At 41.8% G+C, this 12,930-nt stretch overlaps 1 long non-coding RNA gene across 2 annotated transcripts in view; it reads left to right on the top strand.

Annotated features, from left to right (window-relative positions):
- The window catches only part of LOC128342417 (uncharacterized), a 30,793-nt gene extending 22,505 nt beyond the window's left edge, over positions 1-8,288 (top strand). Inside the window, exon 4 of one of the 2 annotated variants that reach the window (XR_008314968.1) lies at positions 6,658-8,288. This is a non-coding gene — a long non-coding RNA (uncharacterized LOC128342417). Of the gene's footprint in view, positions 1-910; positions 1,792-6,657 lie in introns of those variants that run through there. The other variant, XR_008314969.1, reaches the window with a different exon arrangement.
- Positions 8,289-12,930: the final 4,642 nt, after the last annotated feature.

Raw genomic sequence — 12,930 nt, 5'->3', positions numbered from 1 at the left:
GTACTCCTAGTATCAAAGCAGTGTGTGTGTGCATGTGCATTCAGAGTGGGACCTTCCTGATTCAACCTGAGCGGGATATAAATTAAATGAGAGGTCATAAAGAAACGTGTGAGCATGTGCACACATGCACACCTTAGAGGGAATACTGGTGCATGCCTTAGAGGGAACCTATTAGAGGTTAACTTCATGATGACTCCACCATGAAGTAATTCTTCCAACCCTTGCTAAAAATCTTTGAGAGGGCTCAGGATCTCCCAGGCCCTACCTGACTCAGTCATAGTATTTAGTAGATACAGAAGATGAACAACATCCATAAGCAAAAGAGTTTTTTCTCTCCTACACATCTGACTGCACTTTTAATAGATTCTCATTGCTGTTTGACCTTAATGATCACAAACCTGCTGTGCACATTTGCTGTATTCCTAGCCAGAGGCTGGCTATGGTCTAATGGCAGCTAGTGCTGGTTGCTCTTATGTGTTTCCACCTTAAGTGCTTACACCTTCAATAAACAGACACTTCATTGCAGCAAGAAGTGCATATATGTATGTCTACACACAAACACACATGGGTGTCAGTGGTCCCTCTAATTTCTTTCATCTGTGTGCAGAGTGGACATCAAAAAACCTGTGAGCACACACACATGCACACACTTTAGAGGAAACAGTGATGGATGTGTGTGCAAAAAAATCTCCCTTTTAATAGTTATACTAGGAACGTGGCCAGAACAAATCCAGAATTACCTTGCAAGTGTGGCAAAAGGAGAAGCAAACTTGTATTATAGAAATTGGAATATCAAAGGCAAAGTTAAAGTATAGGCATGAAATATACACAGCCCAAATCCCCATCCACACAGGATTGTTTCAAGCCAAACACATTCCTTTTCTTTTCCTCCCCATCCACACATTTACAGATACCTACATTTGAATCAGCCGTTCATCAAAGCAGTCTCCAGCAAGGATGACTTTCAGTGGGAACATAGCAAGAGGCTACAAAAAGTTGCATATCATGCCATTCATTTCCGGTGTTTAGCAGAAAGAACCATATAACCCTATCAGTACATTTAATTATAATTAAAGATTGCAATGTGGCTGAAATGTTCATCTAAGGAGAAGGTGGTTTGCTGCTGCGTGGTTCACTTCCATGACTGCCCCTTGCCTCCTGTCAATAACTCACACCTGGAGGTGGGTAATTCTTCCATATCTTTGCAGTGAATATAGCAGGAAGGAGGTAAGGCCACAGCAAAATAAGGCCTATCAATAGCTGGAATAGCAAAGAAAGAAGGGCAGTATAGCTCTGATGACCAGTTGCTAATATTCAATTTGCTAATGTGGCTCTGATGACCAGTTGCTTGGGACAAATTAGAAGAAAGCTGCTTCTACCATCCTTGTTTGCAAGCTTCCCAAAATATTTTACTGAGTACTTATTGGAACCAAATGCTGGACTAGACAGACCTTTAAGACCTTTGATCAGGTCTAACAAGGCTTTTAGATATTTGTAGAAACAATTCTTCAGAAATGAGGACCTGTTCTACAGCATATCAGAGCTTTGTGGATCTGTGCCTACTATCTGTTGCTGGTGATCCATCCGCAACACGATCCAGTTGGCATTATTTCATGGCTTGTAAGGGAGAAGCCATCTTACCATTTGATTGACACTGGCATCCAAGATGCTGCTCCTTGCAAAGCTGAATGTTTTATCTTATTTCTTTTGCCACATTTTATTCAGTAAATAGCAACAATAAGAATATGTAGCATTCTGTGTCGCATTTTAATAAAACCTCATATGTCTCAATGTTCCTTACAACAACTGTCTCATAAGCCGGTCTTGCAAGACAGCTCAGTATGCTCACATCGCAGATGAGGTGGAGCTAATATAGGCTTCCTTAAGACCACTTGGGAGTTCATTACAGAGAAAGGGCTTTAATGGACCAAGGGGGTTCTTGGTGCAAAGTCCAGTCTCCTAGCTTATGGCTTTATTCTCCTGTTTATGGCTTGATTTTTCTGTGGAGTAATATGACCCAGCAAAACACTAATCTCCACTATTTCCCCTCCATTCACCTACTGAAAAAATATTTCATCATTCTGAAACACATGGTAGTAGCCAATCCCCTGAACACTTTCCTCACCTCTTTACACTGTATTTCATTAGTCAGTCCCATAGCACTAGTACAAGAGAGCTAAAAGGATTATGGAACATGTGTTTCATTTTTGAACTGCATTGATCATGTCTACCTGAGATGCCTTTCCTAACTAGAAGGACAGCTTTTCACCTTGAAATGTTTATGGTAGGAGAAACAGATAGCTTTGGGTCTTATTTATTTTATTTTATTTTATTTTATTTTATTCAGTTTCTATACCGCCCTTCCAAAAATGGCTCAGGGCAGTTCACACAGAGAAATAAATAAATAAGTTAAACAAAATGGATCCCTGTCCCCAAAGGGTTCACAATCTAAAAAGAAATATAAAATAGACACCAGCAACAGTCACTGGAAGTACTGTGCTGGGGGTAGATAGGGCCAGTTACTCTCCCCCTACTAAATAAAGAGAATCACCACATTAAAAGGTGCCTCTTTGCCAAGTAGCAGGGGCATGTCTTATGCATGTGAGATAACGTGGAAACTTTGTTCTGCTTCAATTTGGGTGTAGCAAGGTTTGAGTGGGCCTGGGACAAAAAATGAAAATAGGGGCCCTGCCCCCCTAATTAATAATGAATAATAATAAAAAATATTCTTCTTACAAATACAAATATGACAAATGTTTATATACCACTTTTCAAAAAATGTTCCCAAGCAGTTTACATATATATATATATATGAATGAGAATATATGAGCCCCTGTCCCTAAAGGGCTCACAATGTTAAAAGGAAACAAAAGATAGACACCAGCAACAGGCACTGATGGAATGCTGTGCCGGGGATGGATAGGGCCAGTTGCTCCAAAAAAAGAGAACCGCCACTTTAAAAATGTGCCTCTTTGCTCAGTTAGCAGGAGAATCATCCTCCTCCTCCTCCCATGAGTGGGAGAGCAAAGAGCAAGCTGTCACCCAACTAGCAGCCTCCCTCCATCAGGGGCCCAGGGACATTTGTGGTCCCTGCCACCCTTGTTCAATTGTAGCTATGCCCTGGCTTCAAACCATATTGTCATGTATCATCAAACTGACCTTGAGTCAGTTCAGTCTGGCACCAAATTTCATGCTATATAAGATAATTATCTTTCAGAGGCAGAGCTGTTGATATCTTCTCTATGTTGTGCAGCAATATCATGCTTATGGCCAGAGAGTAGCATGGCAGCTGAGCAGGGATCAGGTGACACAAGAAGCCAATTGGGTTTTGCCTAGTGCTACAAAAAGCTCCTAACTCTGGCCTAGTGCTTCGGTCTGAAGAATCTGTTGCTCCTGCATGGACTGAGCTGCTCTTGAACCTGCATGGCTGCTCCGTATTATTTTGATGGTGTTACCTATTTTTAATAGGGACAACATAAGGACAACATAATTTTGTCAGAGGTATTTTTTCCATATAGAAGTGTGGGTATCTAAATTTCTGTATGAAAACTTAGCCAAGAAATAATGAAAGGTAATTGAATTGGATTGGGGATTATGACTCCAGCTGATGGATCAGAGAGAGGAACCATAGGACAGGAAATGTTTGCTCCTGCAGTTCCAAATCTACATGGGATGTATATGCATCAGGATGATTGCATATGAAAGAAGAGAAGGAATATAAATATTGCAGTTATATTGGTTTCTATTCATAAGATACTTTGAATGAAATAGCATATTACTTAATAATTAGAATGAAAATTATTTGAGTTTCCTTTGAATTGTTGATGCGACTTTTAGTCAGCTCGATGTAAAAAGAATACTGTCTTTGGCACTTAGTAGTGTGCATTGTTAACAACCGAGGCATTGTAAAATCTCTGTTCTTTAAATATTTTGAAGAGCACCTCTTATCCATTGGAGCCTTCAGAGGTCACAGGGAATCTGAGGCAAACTCACCTCAGGTTCACCTCCGATGACGTCCAGATGATCGGAACCATGGTTCCTGGACCCATCCATGGTTCCAATTCTTCTCCCAAACCTGGGAATTAGCTCTTGGTCAGAATCAAGTAACACTCACCAGACTGAGGGTCTGTTGCCTCCAATGTGTTATCCAGTTTGTGCAGCTTGCACAAACTGGAGTTAAGTGTGGGAAGCTCCTCCCTCTCTTAAACACAATTGGCTGCAATGGCTGTCCTTCTTGCATTGGAGGAAGCCCACATAGCCACTTCCTCCTCCTCTGCAGTCTCCCAGACTGCAAATGAGGATAATCTGGGAGCATGCTGCGGGAATGGAGGTAAACTGGGGGCCCATTGGACCCATGGTTTGCCATCATGTGCAAAGGCAACTAATATGTATGTATGTTTGGAAAATGTATGTTTGGAAATGTGTAGATATGAATGAAAATTCATATGTATGACTATTAAAACACCAATATTCCCAACAGCAGAAGTTGAGAAAGCTGCTCCTGGGAAATATGAGGCCATGTTAATGAAATCTGCCTTTCATGCAATTATTAAATGTTAGACGTATGTGTGCATGAAGGCACAAACTAGGAAAATAATATTTGGGTGAGGATGAAAAAGGCTACACTGCTTATCAGGAATTTGAAGATGGTTGGTTCAAGAAAAGAAGGATCTGAACAAAGCTGAAGAACCAAAGGCAGAAACAATTCTCCAAATAGCAAGCAAAGTTTACCAAATGAAATTAAAATATGATGTCCACAACAGGAGGAGAACATAAGAACATAAGAACAGCCCTGCTGGATCAGGCCCAAGGCCCATCTAGTCCAGCATCCCGTTTCGCACAGTGGCCCACCAGATGCCGCTGGAAGCCACAGGCAGGAGTTGAGGGCATGCCCTCTCTCCTGCTGTTACTTGCCCGCAACTGGTACCCAGAGGCATCCCGCCCCCGAGGCTGGAGGTGGCCTACAGCCCTTCGACTAGTAGCCATCAATAGACCTCTCCTCCATGAAGTTATCCAAACCCCTCTTAAAGCCAACCAGGTTGTTGGCTGTCACCACATCTCATGGCAGATAATTCCACAAGTTGATTATGCATTGTGTGAAAAAGTACTTCTGTTTGCTGGTCCTAGATTTTCTGGCAATCAATTTCATGGGATGACCTCTGGTTCTAGTGTTATGGGAGAGGGAGAAGAATTTCTCTCTATCCACTTTCTCCACACCATGCATGATTTTATAGACCTCTATCATGTCTCCCCACAGTCATCTTTTTTCTAAACTAAATAGCCCCAGGTGTTGTAGCCTAGCCTCATAAGGAAGGTGCTCTAGGTGATCATGAGGAGAAAGGTGATCATAAGGAGGAGAGGACAGCTTCTGAGGTCTATAGGAGTTTGTAGTATTGGATGATTGGCTGGAAGAGGAAGTTCTCCTCATTCATACAGAAAGTATGTCATATAGAAAAGGGAGTAAATAATTGTATTGCATCAGTCCAAGCCATTTCAAGTTCCGATTGTGATACAAGTCCATTGCACATACACCTTCAGTGACATGAGAGCCAGTTTCGCGTAGTGTGATCCCATGCTGTTTCTGCCATTGCTTTGTATATTATATACTGCTTTTTAACAAAAGTTCTTAAAGTGGTTTATGTAGAAAAATAAATAATAAATAAGATGGCGCCTTGTACCAAAAGGGATGACAATCTAAACAGAAACATACGTTGGACTCCAGTAACAACCGCTGGAGGTGCTGTGCTTGGGTTTGATGGGAACAGTTCCTCTTCCCTTGCTAAATATAAAAGAACCAGCACTTGAAAAGGTGCCTCCTTGCTCAGTTAGCAGGGCTGGTGAAATGTGTGTTTAAATAAAGCAACCATATGGGTAAACAGAATAGTTCTTCCCACCTAATCACAGCCCAGCCAGGAGGGATGGCAACAGTTAGTTGGGAAAGATCCATATAATTAGTTCCCTATGTAGGGTGGGTTCATTCATATTCACACTCCTGAGCAGCTTGGGATCAAATCACAGGGAAACAGCCTTCTCACTCACCCCTTGTATGTGTATAGTCCACAGAAAAGAAAGATCAGTACTGTAAACTGTTGCTGACCTTCAGGAACTCACTCTAAAGCTTCTGGAATCTCTCTCCGGTTTGAACTGAAATGCCAACCATGTCATAATTTTTCTGCCATGCTAATGATGCCATTTCAGGTATCTTCTGTTAATCTCAGAGAAAATTATTCATTACCAAGTCACTATTAGTTATCTTTTCTACATGAGTGTGATCATTAAAAGGGGAAGGAAAATCTAATAAGCTGACTTTTTCATCAACAATAAATAACTTGAACTAATTACCTTTTAATTTAATTTCCCCTGCTCATGCAGATTAGAGAGCAGAGAGGTGGACATTTGCTTTGCTTCATGAGGTTAAGAACACCCTTGTGCAAGCACGTTTTCTCCTCCTTTGTTAAAAAAAACAAAACATTACAGGTTGCTTTCTCCCCTGATCAATACTCGTGAAACACTGGGATACATGAAGTGGAGGGGATGGTGGTGAGAGATCTTGTTGACTGTGATGGAACAAAGTTCTCATTCTTAAGCATGATATATCAAGGAAATCTCATCTTCATGTTCTTTTAAACACTTTCCTTGCTGCATCTCTCTGAATAGATCACCAATATATAACCCACCTGCACAGCCACAAGATGCAAGTTTCTTTGATATCAATGGAAGGTAAACATTTGTAGTTGTACATCAGGCTGTGTCCTGCATAGCTAAAGGCAATAGATGGAACACAACAAGAGAGTAGCAAATAGCAAACACGTCAAGTCAAGGAGGAATGAACCCAATGTAAACAGAAATAGGATGAATCTCAAAGAACTTTCTACAGGAGATATACAAGTGCAATTTTGTGTATTCCTACTGTGCTAAATGACCGAAGAGGGTCAGCGGCGTATTTCCAGTCTTCCGGAATGTGAGCAGCACTTGGAAGAATTATCTTTCTTGCACAACGGAGCATGTGCAGGAGGAATGGAGGAGTTGCACCAGAGCTCCCGACACATCCTCACAGACCCTTTTAACACATGCAAGTTCAATGGTCAGGATATCAATCAGTGTCTCTACACTGGCTGCTGGTGTCTACCTTGTGATTCTTTTTGTATTATGAGTCCTTGGGGGACTTCGAACCATTATTATTTTTATTTATAGATCACTTTGAGTCTTTTTCCTGAAAAGTGGAATATTGATGATGGTAAATCAGTTGATAATGTATCAAAGCTTGCTCCTACTTCTGTAAGAGAATTTGCTAGAAGTAATAGAAGAGGTAGCATAACATTGAGTGTTTTTCCAGCTCAAATATCTCTCTACCTTTGGGATTGAAACAGAAACATGTTTCCACTATATTTGGCAATATAACCAGTCCATTAAGATCAATACATTGGAGTACGCTGACCAACGTCAATTCACAATACCAATGTCCACTGGCACTTGACAAAGAAGTCTCTCGAAAGGGAGGTCACTGGGTCAATGTAGTGTGTGGACTTCTTCATTCATATTTTCACCTTATGGATTCCATTGCTCCATTTTGATAGTTTGTAGACTCTATCACCTATGTGTTGTATTCATTTCTAGAGATGTGTATGAATTGATTTTTTCATTTCGATTTGTACCCAAATCAAAACACCTCTGATTTGTTTGGAGTCTGAATCTGATCCCCCCCCACCACAAATCACACCAGATTCGATTTGGACCCTATTTTTTTGAATCCAAATCCAAATCAATTTGGATAAAAAGGGGTCCCAGGGCCAAAAGAGTGCTGGTGGTGGTAGTGCCCAATGGGTGGGAGCTACCACCCAAATTTCAAAAAAAATGGGCAAGGGGGTGATATTTTTTATGAATTTTTGAAGTTTACACATTGTTATAAATGACAAACAATGAATCCACTCTCATTTCCTCAGAACACCTCAGAAACAACAAAACCCAGTGCCCCCATGGGCTTGTGGGTATGGGGGTGGTTGGCACCCTATGTGCTAGTGCACCACCACTCACTCTGGGCCACCCCAGTGTCCCCCAAGTAAAGTTATGAGGCTGATGAAATCCCCATTATTCCCTATGGGGGAAAAGCTTAAAGATGCGCAGACTTCACATATTCTTTAAAAATCACCCCTTTCACCCATTTCTTTGGAATCTGAGTGGTAGCAGGTACTCATTGGGGCACTACTACTCAACTCACTGTTCTGCCCCCAAAGCCCCTTTTCTCCACCAAAGACACAAACTTCAGAAATCCTTTAAAAATCAACCATTTGCCCAATCACTCTGCAACCTGGGTGGTAGCAGGCATCCATTGGGGCACTACCACCTGACCCACTGTGGCACTCCTGGGAAGCACCCATAGGCAGAAATGGGCACTATCTATCCTCATTGTTCCATAGGGTGGATGCAGCACACATCATCAACAACAGCAGTGCTTTGAAAGAACAAGGTTTCCAAAGGTCATGCAAATCCACTGAGCCCCACCATCCCCCGCAACAGAAATGCAATTGATCTACACACAACAGTTGGAAACAACAACAATGACATGAACTGCCCCATGCGCCCCTCCCAATGCAGGGTAACAGCAACAGCCAGCAACAAGCAAGTAAGTACAGTAAGTATAATATCACAGATGCAGCAGACTAGGGCCAACAACAGCATCAAAGGTGCCATGCCCTCTCTCCCACAAGCATTTTTGTCCACAAGCAAGAGAGACACAGCTACATCTGTGGCACCCAGCCATAAAAGCGGGTTAAGTAAGGAAGGATGCAAAACAATATCCTGCCAGAGGAACAGCGAGGTTCCCCCCTCACTGTAGAATAATGATGATAACAACAGCACACAATTTTTGGTGCATTTTGGGGGGGGGGGTGTATGTGTGGACATTTCTGCAATGGATTAGAGCCTGTGGCACCAGCACAACCTATTGTAGATGCAAGCAATCTAGTTTGAATAAAAATGATGATGATGATAGAAGTCACAATATGACCCAATCTTCATTGCAAAGTCCACACACACACACACACACACACACCCTGTCCTGTGCCCATCCATGAGGTCCCGAAAATACAGGCACAACAACAAACCATCCAAAGCATTTGAATTGCATAATATATATACTGCTAGACTTGAGATTATGTAGGGGGGAAGCACAGTATACCTGTGCGTGTGTGCTCTGCGAAAGGGTTAGTGGATTTAGAGTTCATTTTTGCGATGGCCTCAGAATGCTGCAGTGGGGGGGGGGGGTAAATGGGCACAGAGAGGAGGCTAGAGTCTGTGCCTTCCTGCCCCTCAGAGCCTGTAGGCTGCTGGGCAGAGAATATTAATACTGATATATTATGGGTGCATAGGGCTGGAGGACAGCCTTCTGTTTTTTTTTTTTTAAATGCCATATATATATATATATATATATATATATATATATATATATATATGGAATGGGGGAAAAGACAGAATTGTTTTTTAAAACAACGAGGCTACACTACCCTTCTAACCACCTATTAGTACTAGCTAACGGGGATCCCTCCCACAGACAGAACCCCTGTTTAAACTTCTTCTAAACTAAACAACACACAACTTTTAAAATTCAATTGCAACCCCAAACCTCCCTCCAAACAGGAAAAAAACCCCAAAGAATACACAATTCCAGAGACGTTTGTGTGTATGGTGTGTGTGTGTTAAAATGGGTACTCACTCAGTCTAGGGCTTCACCCATATTGTGTGTCCAGTTGTGGACTGGTCTGAGTCTCCTTCTCCTTCTTCAGTCTTCAGAATTGGCGGGGGGGGGGCGTGGCTGGAGCAAAAGCCTGGAAAATCAAGGGGGGAGGGGTGGCTGGCCAGGTGGCCAGTGGCCACAGGGGCTGGGGCTGGTGGCTGACAGAGACACAGCAGGCACAGGCAGGCAGTGATTCTCTCAGCAGCAGGAAGGGGCTGAAAAAAGAATTCTCTTCTTCTCAGGAACAAAAAAGCAATGCAGCAGATAATCCATTCCAGGCTGGCATGCAGCAGGGGCAGGCAGGCGGGGTGGCAAGACAGGCTAGGCTCAGGCTGGCAAGGCAGAAGGCAATAGGCACTAGGCAAGGCAAAGCTCTCTCTCTCTTCTCCCACGAGGCAGAAAGGCAGAATGGTGGCTGCTGCCTCTTTAAATTTCATTGAAAATCCCTCCTTGAACTCCCCCCACCCTTGCCCCTAATTCAACCCTTCCCCTGGCCAATGTGGGGTCAATCAGGAGTGGCAAGAGCCAAAAGAGCCAATCTGAAACCAGGAGGGAATCATCAACAGATCAGCCCATGCTTTCATTCACCGATCTGAAGCTTGGAAGGGCGGGATATTGAAATTGATGTCAAACACAAAATGGAGACTACACGGAGATCGACACAAAATGGAGGTCCCAAACAACAAAACATTCAGCTCTGAAATTTGGGTGATTTGTTTTGGACCCGAATCTTTCCAGGCTTGCAGAGGGGCAATTTGTTTTGTATACAAATTGCCCGAAAGAGGCAGATTCGGGTACAGATTGTTCTGTACCCGAAACGTTTCGCATATCCCTATTCATTTCCACTATGGTTCCTATTGTTTCTTGTTGAAAATACAATTGTTCTATCCATATTCATCAACTGATCTACAAAGAATATATTTTCTACTATAATAATACTCTATCATATTGTGTTTATTCTTTTTGGACAGTTTTGTGGGGGATTTTTTAGGTTCTCTTTGTGATGCTGGTGGTGATGCATAAGATTCTTAACCCTTCTAAGCTTAATTTCCCCCCGGAAGACACATTGGATGGTTTAATACATAGAATATTTTCTTGGATACATTCCTTCTCAAAGAAAAACAAAGTTTACCTTCTGTGTGTCTACTGGGGTCTCCAGTGCCATTTTCCAGCCCAGGTTACACGAAGAGACTAAAAGCCTCTGCAGTGAAGAGTAAAGACATGGACATAACTCCTGGACTCAACTCACCTCCCTGCTTACCTGTTAGCTCTTTCTTGGCCATCTTCCACCTCCTGATTGATTTTCTTCATCAACCCCTCTATAGAATGCATTTAGTGCACCACAATGCCAAGTGACTCCTTGATATTCCATGGAAGCCATTTCCCTCCCCTTATTTATTTATACATTTTTATACCGCCTCATCCAACAACTCTAGGCAGTACACAACATGTAAAACAAAAGCAAAAGCAAAGACCATTCAAAACAAACTGCTTAAAAGCAATATAAAAGCAATATAACCTTGGAAGGCCAGGCCAAACAAGTAAGTTTTTCAGGCTCTATAGAAGGCCAACAATTAGCCCAAACTACAGATATCTGCCAGGAGTGCATTCCACAGGCCTGGAGCAGCTAGAGAGAAGGCCCAGTTTGAGTCATCACCAGAAGAACTTTTGGTACCTAGAGATCAACCTTCAAGATGGTACCAGAATTCTAAAGCGGCTTTTGACTGTACTAAATATTGGACTGCCTTCTGAAGGAAGTAAAACCTCTTCCTTTGCTTGTGTGCAAGCAGGAGGGAATATGTGGTCCTTGAAGTTGCTCAGCTCATATATGCCAATTGGCACAGTGAGTTATTTCATCTCTACATGCCAGCGTCTGTGTTCCTCTCTTTATAAACCCAATTGATATTTAGGTACTATTCCCTTACAGTCAAAACTGGGGTTCAATTCTGAAGTTCCTTTTGAAGCTAGCAAAACACTAGCATTTTAAAAGGTTATTTTTCAAGCAGCCATGAAAAACAAAGGGGAAATAATTAGCATCAGACATGTGGAAGGAAATGGCATCTGTCTTACTCAGCACAGCATTACGAAAGGTAACATGGGGAGAAGAACTTCTCACTATGTATATAGCTTCCTTATGATTGCCAAACATATGGTATGTAAGATCACACACTGCTCTATGACTCCTGAAGCGGCTGGGAACAGCAGGGTGAGTTGTAGAAAAAGACATATTCATTCCAAAGTTGAAATCAGATCCTAAAAAGATTGGCACTGAATACTAAACATATTTACTTGAAAGGAAATCCCATTGACTTCAGCAGAACTTGCATCTAAGTAAGTGTGCTTAAGATTGCAGCCTTCGAGTGCATTCACACCATTGTGTGAAAAACGCCACAGTGTTTTTCTCTGTTTTATTATCTAATTCCCACAGTTGTACATACTTCTGGCAATCTGTCTTGAAGACAAACTCAAAAGGAGGAATTAGGAATAAGGAAAAAGGAAGAAGTGTCACTTAAATTTTCTCAGGTTGCCTCAGGGAATATGAGTTGTAATTTAAAGAATACTGTGTCACTTTTATGAACTCTGCCCACCTAATGCCCCAAGAAATATCCCATAATGCACCATGATGATTGTTAGTATTTATATATTGCCTTTCCACAAAGAGTTCTCAAAGCTGTTAACATAGCAAAAGGCATAAAAGCAATAGTATCTGCCCCAAAGATGCACACAGAGTATAATAAAATAAATAAAATAAAATAAAAAATACAGCTCAACACAAGAAGCTTACAGTAGCCTTTGGTTCCCAATGTTGTTGGACCACAACTCCCATTATCCTCAGCTAATGGCAAAGGCCATTCTAAACATGAGGGTTTAGAACAGGTAACTGTAATATGATGTTACACAATTACTATTTTCAGTAGACGCTTCTGAGCATCCTTCCATTACTAATCCTGAAAGACTAAGTAATTCTTTGCTGTTATTATTCTTCTCAAGTCTTCTTTATCTCCACATGAAATTTGTTAGAGCAGTTTACCTTTTGGATGAGATAGATTTGCTAGCTAGGCAATTTATTGCACTTTTCATGCTAACATGATGCTCAGACATGGCAAGTCAGAATTATTGGTGTCAACGTGCTTGAGATTTGGTTGTCATGTGGTATTTTCTTTCAAACTACTTTGTCTCATTAGCAAAAGTCTGTC

This window comes from Hemicordylus capensis, chromosome 2 (genome assembly GCF_027244095.1).
Source record: "Hemicordylus capensis ecotype Gifberg chromosome 2, rHemCap1.1.pri, whole genome shotgun sequence".
Classification (NCBI taxonomy): Eukaryota; Metazoa; Chordata; class Lepidosauria; order Squamata; family Cordylidae; genus Hemicordylus; species Hemicordylus capensis.
This window is presented reverse-complemented; position numbering and strand designations above follow the sequence as displayed.